Source organism: Lynx rufus, unplaced genomic scaffold (genome assembly GCF_022079265.1).
Source record: "Lynx rufus isolate CCGP_SWC_20201006 ecotype Redwood Valley unplaced genomic scaffold, mLynRuf1.p SCAF_25, whole genome shotgun sequence".
NCBI classification, from domain to species: Eukaryota; Metazoa; Chordata; class Mammalia; order Carnivora; family Felidae; genus Lynx; species Lynx rufus.
In genome coordinates, this window is record NW_025814840.1 from 19380397 (window position 1) to 19395803 (window position 15407).

The 15407-nt window shown below is 73.8% G+C and overlaps 12 non-coding genes across 12 annotated transcripts; all 12 read left to right on the forward strand.

The window, feature by feature from the left end:
* Window positions 1–474: 474 nt before the first annotated feature.
* On the forward strand, window positions 475–593 carry LOC124518755 (5S ribosomal RNA). The gene has a single exon (XR_006963774.1). It is a non-coding gene; the product is annotated as a 5S ribosomal RNA (ribosomal RNA).
* A 1149-nt stretch (window positions 594–1742) lies between these two features.
* On the forward strand, window positions 1743–1861 carry LOC124518756 (5S ribosomal RNA). Its single transcript, XR_006963775.1, has one exon. It is a non-coding gene; the product is annotated as a 5S ribosomal RNA (ribosomal RNA).
* A 1154-nt stretch (window positions 1862–3015) lies between these two features.
* Window positions 3016–3134, forward strand: LOC124518757 (5S ribosomal RNA). The gene has a single exon (XR_006963776.1). It is a non-coding gene; the product is annotated as a 5S ribosomal RNA (ribosomal RNA).
* A 1148-nt stretch (window positions 3135–4282) lies between these two features.
* Window positions 4283–4401, forward strand: LOC124518758 (5S ribosomal RNA). Its single transcript, XR_006963777.1, has one exon. It is a non-coding gene; the product is annotated as a 5S ribosomal RNA (ribosomal RNA).
* A 1148-nt stretch (window positions 4402–5549) lies between these two features.
* Window positions 5550–5668, forward strand: LOC124518759 (5S ribosomal RNA). Its single transcript, XR_006963778.1, has one exon. It is a non-coding gene; the product is annotated as a 5S ribosomal RNA (ribosomal RNA).
* Window positions 5669–6817: 1149 nt separating this feature from the next.
* LOC124518760 (5S ribosomal RNA) lies at window positions 6818–6936 on the forward strand. The gene has a single exon (XR_006963780.1). It is a non-coding gene; the product is annotated as a 5S ribosomal RNA (ribosomal RNA).
* A 1148-nt stretch (window positions 6937–8084) lies between these two features.
* On the forward strand, window positions 8085–8203 carry LOC124518762 (5S ribosomal RNA). Its single transcript, XR_006963782.1, has one exon. It is a non-coding gene; the product is annotated as a 5S ribosomal RNA (ribosomal RNA).
* Window positions 8204–9357: 1154 nt separating this feature from the next.
* LOC124518763 (5S ribosomal RNA) lies at window positions 9358–9476 on the forward strand. The gene has a single exon (XR_006963783.1). It is a non-coding gene; the product is annotated as a 5S ribosomal RNA (ribosomal RNA).
* Window positions 9477–10623: 1147 nt separating this feature from the next.
* Window positions 10624–10742, forward strand: LOC124518764 (5S ribosomal RNA). Its single transcript, XR_006963784.1, has one exon. It is a non-coding gene; the product is annotated as a 5S ribosomal RNA (ribosomal RNA).
* A 1147-nt stretch (window positions 10743–11889) lies between these two features.
* Window positions 11890–12008, forward strand: LOC124518879 (5S ribosomal RNA). The gene has a single exon (XR_006963900.1). It is a non-coding gene; the product is annotated as a 5S ribosomal RNA (ribosomal RNA).
* Window positions 12009–13158: 1150 nt separating this feature from the next.
* Window positions 13159–13277, forward strand: LOC124518765 (5S ribosomal RNA). Its single transcript, XR_006963786.1, has one exon. It is a non-coding gene; the product is annotated as a 5S ribosomal RNA (ribosomal RNA).
* Window positions 13278–14424: 1147 nt separating this feature from the next.
* LOC124518766 (5S ribosomal RNA) lies at window positions 14425–14543 on the forward strand. Its single transcript, XR_006963787.1, has one exon. It is a non-coding gene; the product is annotated as a 5S ribosomal RNA (ribosomal RNA).
* Window positions 14544–15407: the final 864 nt, after the last annotated feature.

Genomic DNA, 15407 nt, shown 5'->3' on the forward strand with positions numbered 1-15407 from the left:
TGGGGCGGACGGGAGGGAAAGGCGGGGTCGGGGGGGCGGCTGGCTGCGCTCGCCCTGGGACTGGGGCGGAGGCGCTGAGAACCCGGCGGGGGGCGGGGGGGGGGGGGGGGCCCAGATGGCACGTCCGGCCGGATGCCCCACGCTCGCTTCCACCCTCTTCCCAGTGAGCGGCCCGACGTGGTGCGGTGCGGTGCGGGATGGAAGCGGAGGCGGGCGTGGGGCCAAGCCGGGAGCAGCCTGCAAGAGTCCCGGGATCGGTGAAGGCCGGGGCTTGCGCCACAGCGCCTTGCCAGGGTCCTCTTGCGCCGCCTCCGCCACCCGCCCGGGGCCCGCGGCGGAGGGCGGCGGCGGCCAGGCGGCAGGCAGGCAGGCAGGCAGGCAGGCAGGCAGGCGCGTGCATGGGTGAAGCGCGGCACCCGCTGGGCTTGGGACGCGTGGAGCAGGCTCTTGAGGCGCCCAGCGGCTGCCGCCGGCGTCTACGGCCATACCACCCTGAACGCGCCCGATCTCGTCTGATCTCGGAAGCTAAGCAGGGTCGGGCCTGGTTAGTACTTGGATGGGAGACCGCCTGGGAATACCGGGTGCTGTAGGCTTTTGCTTTTTGCTTTTGCCTTTTGCCTTTTGCCTTTTGCCTCTGGCCTCCTTGACCTCTCCTTTGGCGCCCGCCGCCCCTCCCCCCTCCCTCCGTGTGTCCCTCTCTCCCCGGGGAGCGCGACTCCTGGGGCCAAACACACCCCGGCCACTGCTCCCTCAGCCCCTCCCGGGCCGGCAAAGCGGTCGGGCCTGGCCTAGTCTGGCCCCGCCCCGCCCCGCCCCGCCCCCCCCAGCCCCCCGAGCCCGCACACCCCACGGTACTTCACAAGGCGTCCGCTCGCCGCTCCCCGCTCCCCGCCCCACGCTAAATCCCACTGCACCGGCTGGAAGCCACGCCCCAGCTTTGCACCTTTCCTGCCACTGCACCCGCACGCACGGAGGGGTGGGGGGGTGCGGGGAGGGCGGGACCGGGGGCTGGCGCCTGGGGACTGGAGGGTGGGGGGTGGGTGGGTGGGTGGATCCAAGAACCCAGGAGCGGGCGGGAGGGCGGGGCAGCGAGACCCCACACTCGGCCTCCGTCACAGGCCTGGGCTCCCTGGGTCCCGGACCTCTTCCCTCCCTCGAGCCCTCATCCCCAGGGCCCCCGGCGTTGCGCGAGGCCCAGCCAGGGCAGCGGGCTCGGGCTGGTGATGTTCTCTGGGGGCGCTGGGGCCTCGGGGGTGGCTTTGCCCCAGGTGGGGCGGACGGGAGGGAAAGGCGGGGTCGGGGGGGCGGCTGGCTGCGCTCGCCCTGGGACTGGGGCGGAGGCGCTGAGAACCCGGCGGGGGGCGGGGGGGGGGGGGGGCCCAGATGGCACGTCCGGCCGGATGCCCCACGCTCGCTTCCACCCTCTTCCCAGTGAGCGGCCCGACGTGGTGCGGTGCGGTGCGGGATGGAAGCGGAGGCGGGCGTGGGGCCAAGCCGGGAGCAGCCTGCAAGAGTCCCGGGATCGGTGAAGGCCGGGGCTTGCGCCACAGCGCCTTGCCAGGGTCCTCTTGCGCCGCCTCCGCCACCCGCCCGGGGCCCGCGGCGGAGGGCGGCGGCGGCCAGGCGGCAGGCAGGCAGGCAGGCAGGCAGGCAGGCAGGCGCGTGCATGGGTGAAGCGCGGCACCCGCTGGGCTTGGGACGCGTGGAGCAGGCTCTTGAGGCGCCCAGCGGCTGCCGCCGGCGTCTACGGCCATACCACCCTGAACGCGCCCGATCTCGTCTGATCTCGGAAGCTAAGCAGGGTCGGGCCTGGTTAGTACTTGGATGGGAGACCGCCTGGGAATACCGGGTGCTGTAGGCTTTTGCTTTTTGCTTTTTGCTTTTGCCTTTTGCCTTTTGCCTTTTGCCTCTGGCCTCCTTGACCTCTCCTTTGGCGCCCGCCGCCCCTCCCCCCTCCCTCCGTGTGTCCCTCTCTCCCCGGGGAGCGCGACTCCTGGGGCCAAACACACCCCGGCCACTGCTCCCTCAGCCCCTCCCGGGCCGGCAAAGCGGTCGGGCCTGGCCTAGTCTGGCCCCGCCCCGCCCCGCCCCGCCCCCCCCAGCCCCCCGAGCCCGCACACCCCACGGTACTTCACAAGGCGTCCGCTCGCCGCTCCCCGCTCCCCGCCCCACGCTAAATCCCACTGCACCGGCTGGAAGCCACGCCCCAGCTTTGCACCTTTCCTGCCACTGCACCCGCACGCACGGAGGGGTGGGGGGGTGCGGGGAGGGCGGGACCGGGGGCTGGCGCCTGGGGACTGGAGGGTGGGGGGTGGGTGGGTGGGTGGATCCAAGAACCCAGGAGCGGGCGGGAGGGCGGGGCAGCGAGACCCCACACTCGGCCTCCGCCACAGGCCTGGGCTCCCTGGGTCCCGGACCTCTTCCCTCCCTCGAGCCCTCATCCCCAGGGCCCCCGGCGTTGCGCGAGGCCCAGCCAGGGCAGCGGGCTCGGGCTGGTGATGTTCTCTGGGGGCGCTGGGGCCTCGGGGGTGGCTTTGCCCCAGGTGGGGCGGACGGGAGGGAAAGGCGGGGTCGGGGGGGCGGCTGGCTGCGCTCGCCCTGGGACTGGGGCGGAGGCGCTGAGAACCCGGCGGGGGGCGGGGGGGGGGGGGCCCAGATGGCACGTCCGGCCGGATGCCCCACGCTCGCTTCCACCCTCTTCCCAGTGAGCGGCCCGACGTGGTGCGGTGCGGTGCGGGATGGAAGCGGAGGCGGGCGTGGGGCCAAGCCGGGAGCAGCCTGCAAGAGTCCCGGGATCGGTGAAGGCCGGGGCTTGCGCCACAGCGCCTTGCCAGGGTCCTCTTGCGCCGCCTCCGCCACCCGCCCGGGGCCCGCGGCGGAGGGCGGCGGCGGCCAGGCGGCAGGCAGGCAGGCAGGCAGGCAGGCAGGCAGGCGCGTGCATGGGTGAAGCGCGGCACCCGCTGGGCTTGGGACGCGTGGAGCAGGCTCTTGAGGCGCCCAGCGGCTGCCGCCGGCGTCTACGGCCATACCACCCTGAACGCGCCCGATCTCGTCTGATCTCGGAAGCTAAGCAGGGTCGGGCCTGGTTAGTACTTGGATGGGAGACCGCCTGGGAATACCGGGTGCTGTAGGCTTTTGCTTTTTGCTTTTGCCTTTTGCCTTTTGCCTTTTGCCTCTGGCCTCCTTGACCTCTCCTTTGGCGCCCGCCGCCCCTCCCCCCTCCCTCCGTGTGTCCCTCTCTCCCCGGGGAGCGCGACTCCTGGGGCCAAACACACCCCGGCCACTGCTCCCTCAGCCCCTCCCGGGCCGGCAAAGCGGTCGGGCCTGGCCTAGTCTGGCCCCGCCCCGCCCCGCCCCGCCCCCCCCAGCCCCCCGAGCCCGCACACCCCACGGTACTTCACAAGGCGTCCGCTCGCCGCTCCCCGCTCCCCGCCCCACGCTAAATCCCACTGCACCGGCTGGAAGCCACGCCCCAGCTTTGCACCTTTCCTGCCACTGCACCCGCACGCACGGAGGGGTGGGGGGGTGCGGGGAGGGCGGGACCGGGGGCTGGCGCCTGGGGACTGGAGGGTGGGGGGTGGGTGGGTGGGTGGATCCAAGAACCCAGGAGCGGGCGGGAGGGCGGGGCAGCGAGACCCCACACTCGGCCTCCGCCACAGGCCTGGGCTCCCTGGGTCCCGGACCTCTTCCCTCCCTCGAGCCCTCATCCCCAGGGCCCCCGGCGTTGCGCGAGGCCCAGCCAGGGCAGCGGGCTCGGGCTGGTGATGTTCTCTGGGGGCGCTGGGGCCTCGGGGGTGGCTTTGCCCCAGGTGGGGCGGACGGGAGGGAAAGGCGGGGTCGGGGGGGCGGCTGGCTGCGCTCGCCCTGGGACTGGGGCGGAGGCGCTGAGAACCCGGCGGGGGGCGGGGGGGGGGGGGGCCCAGATGGCACGTCCGGCCGGATGCCCCACGCTCGCTTCCACCCTCTTCCCAGTGAGCGGCCCGACGTGGTGCGGTGCGGTGCGGGATGGAAGCGGAGGCGGGCGTGGGGCCAAGCCGGGAGCAGCCTGCAAGAGTCCCGGGATCGGTGAAGGCCGGGGCTTGCGCCACAGCGCCTTGCCAGGGTCCTCTTGCGCCGCCTCCGCCACCCGCCCGGGGCCCGCGGCGGAGGGCGGCGGCGGCCAGGCGGCAGGCAGGCAGGCAGGCAGGCAGGCAGGCAGGCGCGTGCATGGGTGAAGCGCGGCACCCGCTGGGCTTGGGACGCGTGGAGCAGGCTCTTGAGGCGCCCAGCGGCTGCCGCCGGCGTCTACGGCCATACCACCCTGAACGCGCCCGATCTCGTCTGATCTCGGAAGCTAAGCAGGGTCGGGCCTGGTTAGTACTTGGATGGGAGACCGCCTGGGAATACCGGGTGCTGTAGGCTTTTGCTTTTTGCTTTTGCCTTTTGCCTTTTGCCTTTTGCCTCTGGCCTCCTTGACCTCTCCTTTGGCGCCCGCCGCCCCTCCCCCCTCCCTCCGTGTGTCCCTCTCTCCCCGGGGAGCGCGACTCCTGGGGCCAAACACACCCCGGCCACTGCTCCCTCAGCCCCTCCCGGGCCGGCAAAGCGGTCGGGCCTGGCCTAGTCTGGCCCCGCCCCGCCCCGCCCCGCCCCCCCCAGCCCCCCGAGCCCGCACACCCCACGGTACTTCACAAGGCGTCCGCTCGCCGCTCCCCGCTCCCCGCCCCACGCTAAATCCCACTGCACCGGCTGGAAGCCACGCCCCAGCTTTGCACCTTTCCTGCCACTGCACCCGCACGCACGGAGGGGTGGGGGGGTGCGGGGAGGGCGGGACCGGGGGCTGGCGCCTGGGGACTGGAGGGTGGGGGGTGGGTGGGTGGGTGGATCCAAGAACCCAGGAGCGGGCGGGAGGGCGGGGCAGCGAGACCCCACACTCGGCCTCCGCCACAGGCCTGGGCTCCCTGGGTCCCGGACCTCTTCCCTCCCTCGAGCCCTCATCCCCAGGGCCCCCGGCGTTGCGCGAGGCCCAGCCAGGGCAGCGGGCTCGGGCTGGTGATGTTCTCTGGGGGCGCTGGGGCCTCGGGGGTGGCTTTGCCCCAGGTGGGGCGGACGGGAGGGAAAGGCGGGGTCGGGGGGGCGGCTGGCTGCGCTCGCCCTGGGACTGGGGCGGAGGCGCTGAGAACCCGGCGGGGGGCGGGGGGGGGGGGGGCCCAGATGGCACGTCCGGCCGGATGCCCCACGCTCGCTTCCACCCTCTTCCCAGTGAGCGGCCCGACGTGGTGCGGTGCGGTGCGGGATGGAAGCGGAGGCGGGCGTGGGGCCAAGCCGGGAGCAGCCTGCAAGAGTCCCGGGATCGGTGAAGGCCGGGGCTTGCGCCACAGCGCCTTGCCAGGGTCCTCTTGCGCCGCCTCCGCCACCCGCCCGGGGCCCGCGGCGGAGGGCGGCGGCGGCCAGGCGGCAGGCAGGCAGGCAGGCAGGCAGGCAGGCAGGCGCGTGCATGGGTGAAGCGCGGCACCCGCTGGGCTTGGGACGCGTGGAGCAGGCTCTTGAGGCGCCCAGCGGCTGCCGCCGGCGTCTACGGCCATACCACCCTGAACGCGCCCGATCTCGTCTGATCTCGGAAGCTAAGCAGGGTCGGGCCTGGTTAGTACTTGGATGGGAGACCGCCTGGGAATACCGGGTGCTGTAGGCTTTTGCTTTTTGCTTTTGCCTTTTGCCTTTTGCCTTTTGCCTCTGGCCTCCTTGACCTCTCCTTTGGCGCCCGCCGCCCCTCCCCCCTCCCTCCGTGTGTCCCTCTCTCCCCGGGGAGCGCGACTCCTGGGGCCAAACACACCCCGGCCACTGCTCCCTCAGCCCCTCCCGGGCCGGCAAAGCGGTCGGGCCTGGCCTAGTCTGGCCCCGCCCCGCCCCGCCCCGCCCCCCCCAGCCCCCCGAGCCCGCACACCCCACGGTACTTCACAAGGCGTCCGCTCGCCGCTCCCCGCTCCCCGCCCCACGCTAAATCCCACTGCACCGGCTGGAAGCCACGCCCCAGCTTTGCACCTTTCCTGCCACTGCACCCGCACGCACGGAGGGGTGGGGGGGTGCGGGGAGGGCGGGACCGGGGGCTGGCGCCTGGGGACTGGAGGGTGGGGGGTGGGTGGGTGGGTGGATCCAAGAACCCAGGAGCGGGCGGGAGGGCGGGGCAGCGAGACCCCACACTCGGCCTCCGTCACAGGCCTGGGCTCCCTGGGTCCCGGACCTCTTCCCTCCCTCGAGCCCTCATCCCCAGGGCCCCCGGCGTTGCGCGAGGCCCAGCCAGGGCAGCGGGCTCGGGCTGGTGATGTTCTCTGGGGGCGCTGGGGCCTCGGGGGTGGCTTTGCCCCAGGTGGGGCGGACGGGAGGGAAAGGCGGGGTCGGGGGGGCGGCTGGCTGCGCTCGCCCTGGGACTGGGGCGGAGGCGCTGAGAACCCGGCGGGGGGCGGGGGGGGGGGGGGGCCCAGATGGCACGTCCGGCCGGATGCCCCACGCTCGCTTCCACCCTCTTCCCAGTGAGCGGCCCGACGTGGTGCGGTGCGGTGCGGGATGGAAGCGGAGGCGGGCGTGGGGCCAAGCCGGGAGCAGCCTGCAAGAGTCCCGGGATCGGTGAAGGCCGGGGCTTGCGCCACAGCGCCTTGCCAGGGTCCTCTTGCGCCGCCTCCGCCACCCGCCCGGGGCCCGCGGCGGAGGGCGGCGGCGGCCAGGCGGCAGGCAGGCAGGCAGGCAGGCAGGCAGGCAGGCGCGTGCATGGGTGAAGCGCGGCACCCGCTGGGCTTGGGACGCGTGGAGCAGGCTCTTGAGGCGCCCAGCGGCTGCCGCCGGCGTCTACGGCCATACCACCCTGAACGCGCCCGATCTCGTCTGATCTCGGAAGCTAAGCAGGGTCGGGCCTGGTTAGTACTTGGATGGGAGACCGCCTGGGAATACCGGGTGCTGTAGGCTTTTGCTTTTTGCTTTTGCCTTTTGCCTTTTGCCTTTTGCCTCTGGCCTCCTTGACCTCTCCTTTGGCGCCCGCCGCCCCTCCCCCCTCCCTCCGTGTGTCCCTCTCTCCCCGGGGAGCGCGACTCCTGGGGCCAAACACACCCCGGCCACTGCTCCCTCAGCCCCTCCCGGGCCGGCAAAGCGGTCGGGCCTGGCCTAGTCTGGCCCCGCCCCGCCCCGCCCCGCCCCCCCCAGCCCCCCGAGCCCGCACACCCCACGGTACTTCACAAGGCGTCCGCTCGCCGCTCCCCGCTCCCCGCCCCACGCTAAATCCCACTGCACCGGCTGGAAGCCACGCCCCAGCTTTGCACCTTTCCTGCCACTGCACCCGCACGCACGGAGGGGTGGGGGGGTGCGGGGAGGGCGGGACCGGGGGCTGGCGCCTGGGGACTGGAGGGTGGGGGGTGGGTGGGTGGGTGGATCCAAGAACCCAGGAGCGGGCGGGAGGGCGGGGCAGCGAGACCCCACACTCGGCCTCCGTCACAGGCCTGGGCTCCCTGGGTCCCGGACCTCTTCCCTCCCTCGAGCCCTCATCCCCAGGGCCCCCGGCGTTGCGCGAGGCCCAGCCAGGGCAGCGGGCTCGGGCTGGTGATGTTCTCTGGGGGCGCTGGGGCCTCGGGGGTGGCTTTGCCCCAGGTGGGGCGGACGGGAGGGAAAGGCGGGGTCGGGGGGGCGGCTGGCTGCGCTCGCCCTGGGACTGGGGCGGAGGCGCTGAGAACCCGGCGGGGGGCGGGGGGGGGGGGGGCCCAGATGGCACGTCCGGCCGGATGCCCCACGCTCGCTTCCACCCTCTTCCCAGTGAGCGGCCCGACGTGGTGCGGTGCGGTGCGGGATGGAAGCGGAGGCGGGCGTGGGGCCAAGCCGGGAGCAGCCTGCAAGAGTCCCGGGATCGGTGAAGGCCGGGGCTTGCGCCACAGCGCCTTGCCAGGGTCCTCTTGCGCCGCCTCCGCCACCCGCCCGGGGCCCGCGGCGGAGGGCGGCGGCGGCCAGGCGGCAGGCAGGCAGGCAGGCAGGCAGGCAGGCAGGCGCGTGCATGGGTGAAGCGCGGCACCCGCTGGGCTTGGGACGCGTGGAGCAGGCTCTTGAGGCGCCCAGCGGCTGCCGCCGGCGTCTACGGCCATACCACCCTGAACGCGCCCGATCTCGTCTGATCTCGGAAGCTAAGCAGGGTCGGGCCTGGTTAGTACTTGGATGGGAGACCGCCTGGGAATACCGGGTGCTGTAGGCTTTTGCTTTTTGCTTTTTGCTTTTGCCTTTTGCCTTTTGCCTTTTGCCTCTGGCCTCCTTGACCTCTCCTTTGGCGCCCGCCGCCCCTCCCCCCTCCCTCCGTGTGTCCCTCTCTCCCCGGGGAGCGCGACTCCTGGGGCCAAACACACCCCGGCCACTGCTCCCTCAGCCCCTCCCGGGCCGGCAAAGCGGTCGGGCCTGGCCTAGTCTGGCCCCGCCCCGCCCCGCCCCGCCCCCCCCAGCCCCCCGAGCCCGCACACCCCACGGTACTTCACAAGGCGTCCGCTCGCCGCTCCCCGCTCCCCGCCCCACGCTAAATCCCACTGCACCGGCTGGAAGCCACGCCCCAGCTTTGCACCTTTCCTGCCACTGCACCCGCACGCACGGAGGGGTGGGGGGGTGCGGGGAGGGCGGGACCGGGGGCTGGCGCCTGGGGACTGGAGGGTGGGGGGTGGGTGGGTGGGTGGATCCAAGAACCCAGGAGCGGGCGGGAGGGCGGGGCAGCGAGACCCCACACTCGGCCTCCGCCACAGGCCTGGGCTCCCTGGGTCCCGGACCTCTTCCCTCCCTCGAGCCCTCATCCCCAGGGCCCCCGGCGTTGCGCGAGGCCCAGCCAGGGCAGCGGGCTCGGGCTGGTGATGTTCTCTGGGGGCGCTGGGGCCTCGGGGGTGGCTTTGCCCCAGGTGGGGCGGACGGGAGGGAAAGGCGGGGTCGGGGGGGCGGCTGGCTGCGCTCGCCCTGGGACTGGGGCGGAGGCGCTGAGAACCCGGCGGGGGGCGGGGGGGGGGGGGCCCAGATGGCACGTCCGGCCGGATGCCCCACGCTCGCTTCCACCCTCTTCCCAGTGAGCGGCCCGACGTGGTGCGGTGCGGTGCGGGATGGAAGCGGAGGCGGGCGTGGGGCCAAGCCGGGAGCAGCCTGCAAGAGTCCCGGGATCGGTGAAGGCCGGGGCTTGCGCCACAGCGCCTTGCCAGGGTCCTCTTGCGCCGCCTCCGCCACCCGCCCGGGGCCCGCGGCGGAGGGCGGCGGCGGCCAGGCGGCAGGCAGGCAGGCAGGCAGGCAGGCAGGCAGGCGCGTGCATGGGTGAAGCGCGGCACCCGCTGGGCTTGGGACGCGTGGAGCAGGCTCTTGAGGCGCCCAGCGGCTGCCGCCGGCGTCTACGGCCATACCACCCTGAACGCGCCCGATCTCGTCTGATCTCGGAAGCTAAGCAGGGTCGGGCCTGGTTAGTACTTGGATGGGAGACCGCCTGGGAATACCGGGTGCTGTAGGCTTTTGCTTTTTGCTTTTGCCTTTTGCCTTTTGCCTTTTGCCTCTGGCCTCCTTGACCTCTCCTTTGGCGCCCGCCGCCCCTCCCCCCTCCCTCCGTGTGTCCCTCTCTCCCCGGGGAGCGCGACTCCTGGGGCCAAACACACCCCGGCCACTGCTCCCTCAGCCCCTCCCGGGCCGGCAAAGCGGTCGGGCCTGGCCTAGTCTGGCCCCGCCCCGCCCCGCCCCGCCCCCCCCAGCCCCCCGAGCCCGCACACCCCACGGTACTTCACAAGGCGTCCGCTCGCCGCTCCCCGCTCCCCGCCCCACGCTAAATCCCACTGCACCGGCTGGAAGCCACGCCCCAGCTTTGCACCTTTCCTGCCACTGCACCCGCACGCACGGAGGGGTGGGGGGGTGCGGGGAGGGCGGGACCGGGGGCTGGCGCCTGGGGACTGGAGGGTGGGGGGTGGGTGGGTGGGTGGATCCAAGAACCCAGGAGCGGGCGGGAGGGCGGGGCAGCGAGACCCCACACTCGGCCTCCGCCACAGGCCTGGGCTCCCTGGGTCCCGGACCTCTTCCCTCCCTCGAGCCCTCATCCCCAGGGCCCCCGGCGTTGCGCGAGGCCCAGCCAGGGCAGCGGGCTCGGGCTGGTGATGTTCTCTGGGGGCGCTGGGGCCTCGGGGGTGGCTTTGCCCCAGGTGGGGCGGACGGGAGGGAAAGGCGGGGTCGGGGGGGCGGCTGGCTGCGCTCGCCCTGGGACTGGGGCGGAGGCGCTGAGAACCCGGCGGGGGGCGGGGGGGGGGGGGCCCAGATGGCACGTCCGGCCGGATGCCCCACGCTCGCTTCCACCCTCTTCCCAGTGAGCGGCCCGACGTGGTGCGGTGCGGTGCGGGATGGAAGCGGAGGCGGGCGTGGGGCCAAGCCGGGAGCAGCCTGCAAGAGTCCCGGGATCGGTGAAGGCCGGGGCTTGCGCCACAGCGCCTTGCCAGGGTCCTCTTGCGCCGCCTCCGCCACCCGCCCGGGGCCCGCGGCGGAGGGCGGCGGCGGCCAGGCGGCAGGCAGGCAGGCAGGCAGGCAGGCAGGCAGGCGCGTGCATGGGTGAAGCGCGGCACCCGCTGGGCTTGGGACGCGTGGAGCAGGCTCTTGAGGCGCCCAGCGGCTGCCGCCGGCGTCTACGGCCATACCACCCTGAACGCGCCCGATCTCGTCTGATCTCGGAAGCTAAGCAGGGTCGGGCCTGGTTAGTACTTGGATGGGAGACCGCCTGGGAATACCGGGTGCTGTAGGCTTTTGCTTTTTGCTTTTGCCTTTTGCCTTTTGCCTTTTGCCTCTGGCCTCCTTGACCTCTCCTTTGGCGCCCGCCGCCCCTCCCCCCTCCCTCCGTGTGTCCCTCTCTCCCCGGGGAGCGCGACTCCTGGGGCCAAACACACCCCGGCCACTGCTCCCTCAGCCCCTCCCGGGCCGGCAAAGCGGTCGGGCCTGGCCTAGTCTGGCCCCGCCCCGCCCCGCCCCGCCCCCCCCAGCCCCCCGAGCCCGCACACCCCACGGTACTTCACAAGGCGTCCGCTCGCCGCTCCCCGCTCCCCGCCCCACGCTAAATCCCACTGCACCGGCTGGAAGCCACGCCCCAGCTTTGCACCTTTCCTGCCACTGCACCCGCACGCACGGAGGGGTGGGGGGGTGCGGGGAGGGCGGGACCGGGGGCTGGCGCCTGGGGACTGGAGGGTGGGGGGTGGGTGGGTGGGTGGATCCAAGAACCCAGGAGCGGGCGGGAGGGCGGGGCAGCGAGACCCCACACTCGGCCTCCGCCACAGGCCTGGGCTCCCTGGGTCCCGGACCTCTTCCCTCCCTCGAGCCCTCATCCCCAGGGCCCCCGGCGTTGCGCGAGGCCCAGCCAGGGCAGCGGGCTCGGGCTGGTGATGTTCTCTGGGGGCGCTGGGGCCTCGGGGGTGGCTTTGCCCCAGGTGGGGCGGACGGGAGGGAAAGGCGGGGTCGGGGGGGCGGCTGGCTGCGCTCGCCCTGGGACTGGGGCGGAGGCGCTGAGAACCCGGCGGGGGGCGGGGGGGGGGGGGCCCAGATGGCACGTCCGGCCGGATGCCCCACGCTCGCTTCCACCCTCTTCCCAGTGAGCGGCCCGACGTGGTGCGGTGCGGTGCGGGATGGAAGCGGAGGCGGGCGTGGGGCCAAGCCGGGAGCAGCCTGCAAGAGTCCCGGGATCGGTGAAGGCCGGGGCTTGCGCCACAGCGCCTTGCCAGGGTCCTCTTGCGCCGCCTCCGCCACCCGCCCGGGGCCCGCGGCGGAGGGCGGCGGCGGCCAGGCGGCAGGCAGGCAGGCAGGCAGGCAGGCAGGCAGGCGCGTGCATGGGTGAAGCGCGGCACCCGCTGGGCTTGGGACGCGTGGAGCAGGCTCTTGAGGCGCCCAGCGGCTGCCGCCGGCGTCTACGGCCATACCACCCTGAACGCGCCCGATCTCGTCTGATCTCGGAAGCTAAGCAGGGTCGGGCCTGGTTAGTACTTGGATGGGAGACCGCCTCGGAATACCGGGTGCTGTAGGCTTTTGCTTTTTGCTTTTGCCTTTTGCCTTTTGCCTTTTGCCTCTGGCCTCCTTGACCTCTCCTTTGGCGCCCGCCGCCCCTCCCCCCTCCCTCCGTGTGTCCCTCTCTCCCCGGGGAGCGCGACTCCTGGGGCCAAACACACCCCGGCCACTGCTCCCTCAGCCCCTCCCGGGCCGGCAAAGCGGTCGGGCCTGGCCTAGTCTGGCCCCGCCCCGCCCCGCCCCGCCCCCCCCAGCCCCCCGAGCCCGCACACCCCACGGTACTTCACAAGGCGTCCGCTCGCCGCTCCCCGCTCCCCGCCCCACGCTAAATCCCACTGCACCGGCTGGAAGCCACGCCCCAGCTTTGCACCTTTCCTGCCACTGCACCCGCACGCACGGAGGGGTGGGGGGGTGCGGGGAGGGCGGGACCGGGGGCTGGCGCCTGGGGACTGGAGGGTGGGGGGTGGGTGGGTGGGTGGATCCAAGAACCCAGGAGCGGGCGGGAGGGCGGGGCAGCGAGACCCCACACTCGGCCTCCGCCACAGGCCTGGGCTCCCTGGGTCCCGGACCTCTTCCCTCCCTCGAGCCCTCATCCCCAGGGCCCCCGGCGTTGCGCGAGGCCCAGCCAGGGCAGCGGGCTCGGGCTGGTGATGTTCTCTGGGGGCGCTGGGGCCTCGGGGGTGGCTTTGCCCCAGGTGGGGCGGACGGGAGGGAAAGGCGGGGTCGGGGGGGCGGCTGGCTGCGCTCGCCCTGGGACTGGGGCGGAGGCGCTGAGAACCCGGCGGGGGGCGGGGGGGGGGGGGGGGCCCAGATGGCACGTCCGGCCGGATGCCCCACGCTCGCTTCCACCCTCTTCCCAGTGAGCGGCCCGACGTGGTGCGGTGCGGTGCGGGATGGAAGCGGAGGCGGGCGTGGGGCCAAGCCGGGAGCAGCCTGCAAGAGTCCCGGGATCGGTGAAGGCCGGGGCTTGCGCCACAGCGCCTTGCCAGGGTCCTCTTGCGCCGCCTCCGCCACCCGCCCGGGGCCCGCGGCGGAGGGCGGCGGCGGCCAGGCGGCAGGCAGGCAGGCAGGCAGGCAGGCAGGCAGGCGCGTGCATGGGTGAAGCGCGGCACCCGCTGGGCTTGGGACGCGTGGAGCAGGCTCTTGAGGCGCCCAGCGGCTGCCGCCGGCGTCTACGGCCATACCACCCTGAACGCGCCCGATCTCGTCTGATCTCGGAAGCTAAGCAGGGTCGGGCCTGGTTAGTACTTGGATGGGAGACCGCCTGGGAATACCGGGTGCTGTAGGCTTTTGCTTTTTGCTTTTGCCTTTTGCCTTTTGCCTTTTGCCTCTGGCCTCCTTGACCTCTCCTTTGGCGCCCGCCGCCCCTCCCCCCTCCCTCCGTGTGTCCCTCTCTCCCCGGGGAGCGCGACTCCTGGGGCCAAACACACCCCAGCCACTGCTCCCTCAGCCCCTCCCGGGCCGGCAAAGCGGTCGGGCCTGGCCTAGTCTGGCCCCGCCCCGCCCCGCCCCGCCCCCCCCAGCCCCCCGAGCCCGCACACCCCACGGTACTTCACAAGGCGTCCGCTCGCCGCTCCCCGCTCCCCGCCCCACGCTAAATCCCACTGCACCGGCTGGAAGCCACGCCCCAGCTTTGCACCTTTCCTGCCACTGCACCCGCACGCACGGAGGGGTGGGGGGGTGCGGGGAGGGCGGGACCGGGGGCTGGCGCCTGGGGACTGGAGGGTGGGGGGTGGGTGGGTGGGTGGATCCAAGAACCCAGGAGCGGGCGGGAGGGCGGGGCAGCGAGACCCCACACTCGGCCTCCGTCACAGGCCTGGGCTCCCTGGGTCCCGGACCTCTTCCCTCCCTCGAGCCCTCATCCCCAGGGCCCCCGGCGTTGCGCGAGGCCCAGCCAGGGCAGCGGGCTCGGGCTGGTGATGTTCTCTGGGGGCGCTGGGGCCTCGGGGGTGGCTTTGCCCCAGGTGGGGCGGACGGGAGGGAAAGGCGGGGTCGGGGGGGCGGCTGGCTGCGCTCGCCCTGGGACTGGGGCGGAGGCGCTGAGAACCCGGCGGGGGGCGGGGGGGGGGGGGCCCAGATGGCACGTCCGGCCGGATGCCCCACGCTCGCTTCCACCCTCTTCCCAGTGAGCGGCCCGACGTGGTGCGGTGCGGTGCGGGATGGAAGCGGAGGCGGGCGTGGGGCCAAGCCGGGAGCAGCCTGCAAGAGTCCCGGGATCGGTGAAGGCCGGGGCTTGCGCCACAGCGCCTTGCCAGGGTCCTCTTGCGCCGCCTCCGCCACCCGCCCGGGGCCCGCGGCGGAGGGCGGCGGCGGCCAGGCGGCAGGCAGGCAGGCAGGCAGGCAGGCAGGCAGGCGCGTGCATGGGTGAAGCGCGGCACCCGCTGGGCTTGGGACGCGTGGAGCAGGCTCTTGAGGCGCCCAGCGGCTGCCGCCGGCGTCTACGGCCATACCACCCTGAACGCGCCCGATCTCGTCTGATCTCGGAAGCTAAGCAGGGTCGGGCCTGGTTAGTACTTGGATGGGAGACCGCCTGGGAATACCGGGTGCTGTAGGCTTTTGCTTTTTGCTTTTGCCTTTTGCCTTTTGCCTTTTGCCTCTGGCCTCCTTGACCTCTCCTTTGGCGCCCGCCGCCCCTCCCCCCTCCCTCCGTGTGTCCCTCTCTCCCCGGGGAGCGCGACTCCTGGGGCCAAACACACCCCGGCCACTGCTCCCTCAGCCCCTCCCGGGCCGGCAAAGCGGTCGGGCCTGGCCTAGTCTGGCCCCGCCCCGCCCCGCCCCGCCCCCCCCAGCCCCCCGAGCCCGCACACCCCACGGTACTTCACAAGGCGTCCGCTCGCCGCTCCCCGCTCCCCGCCCCACGCTAAATCCCACTGCACCGGCTGGAAGCCACGCCCCAGCTTTGCACCTTTCCTGCCACTGCACCCGCACGCACGGAGGGGTGGGGGGGTGCGGGGAGGGCGGGACCGGGGGCTGGCGCCTGGGGACTGGAGGGTGGGGGGTGGGTGGGTGGGTGGATCCAAGAACCCAGGAGCGGGCGGGAGGGCGGGGCAGCGAGACCCCACACTCGGCCTCCGCCACAGGCCTGGGCTCCCTGGGTCCCGGACCTCTTCCCTCCCTCGAGCCCTCATCCCCAGGGCCCCCGGCGTTGCGCGAGGCCCAGCCAGGGCAGCGGGCTCGGGCTGGTGATGTTCTCTGGGGGCGCTGGGGCCTCGGGGGTGGCTTTGCCCCAGGTGGGGCGGACGGGAGGGAAAGGCGGGGTCGGGGGGGCGGCTGGCTGCGCTCGCCCTGGGACTGGGGCGGAGGCGCTGAGAACCCGGCGGGGGGCGGGGGGGGGGGGGCCCAGATGGCACGTCCGGCCGGATGCCCCACGCTCGCTTCCACCCTCTTCCCAGTGAGCGGCCCGACGTGGTGCGGTGCGG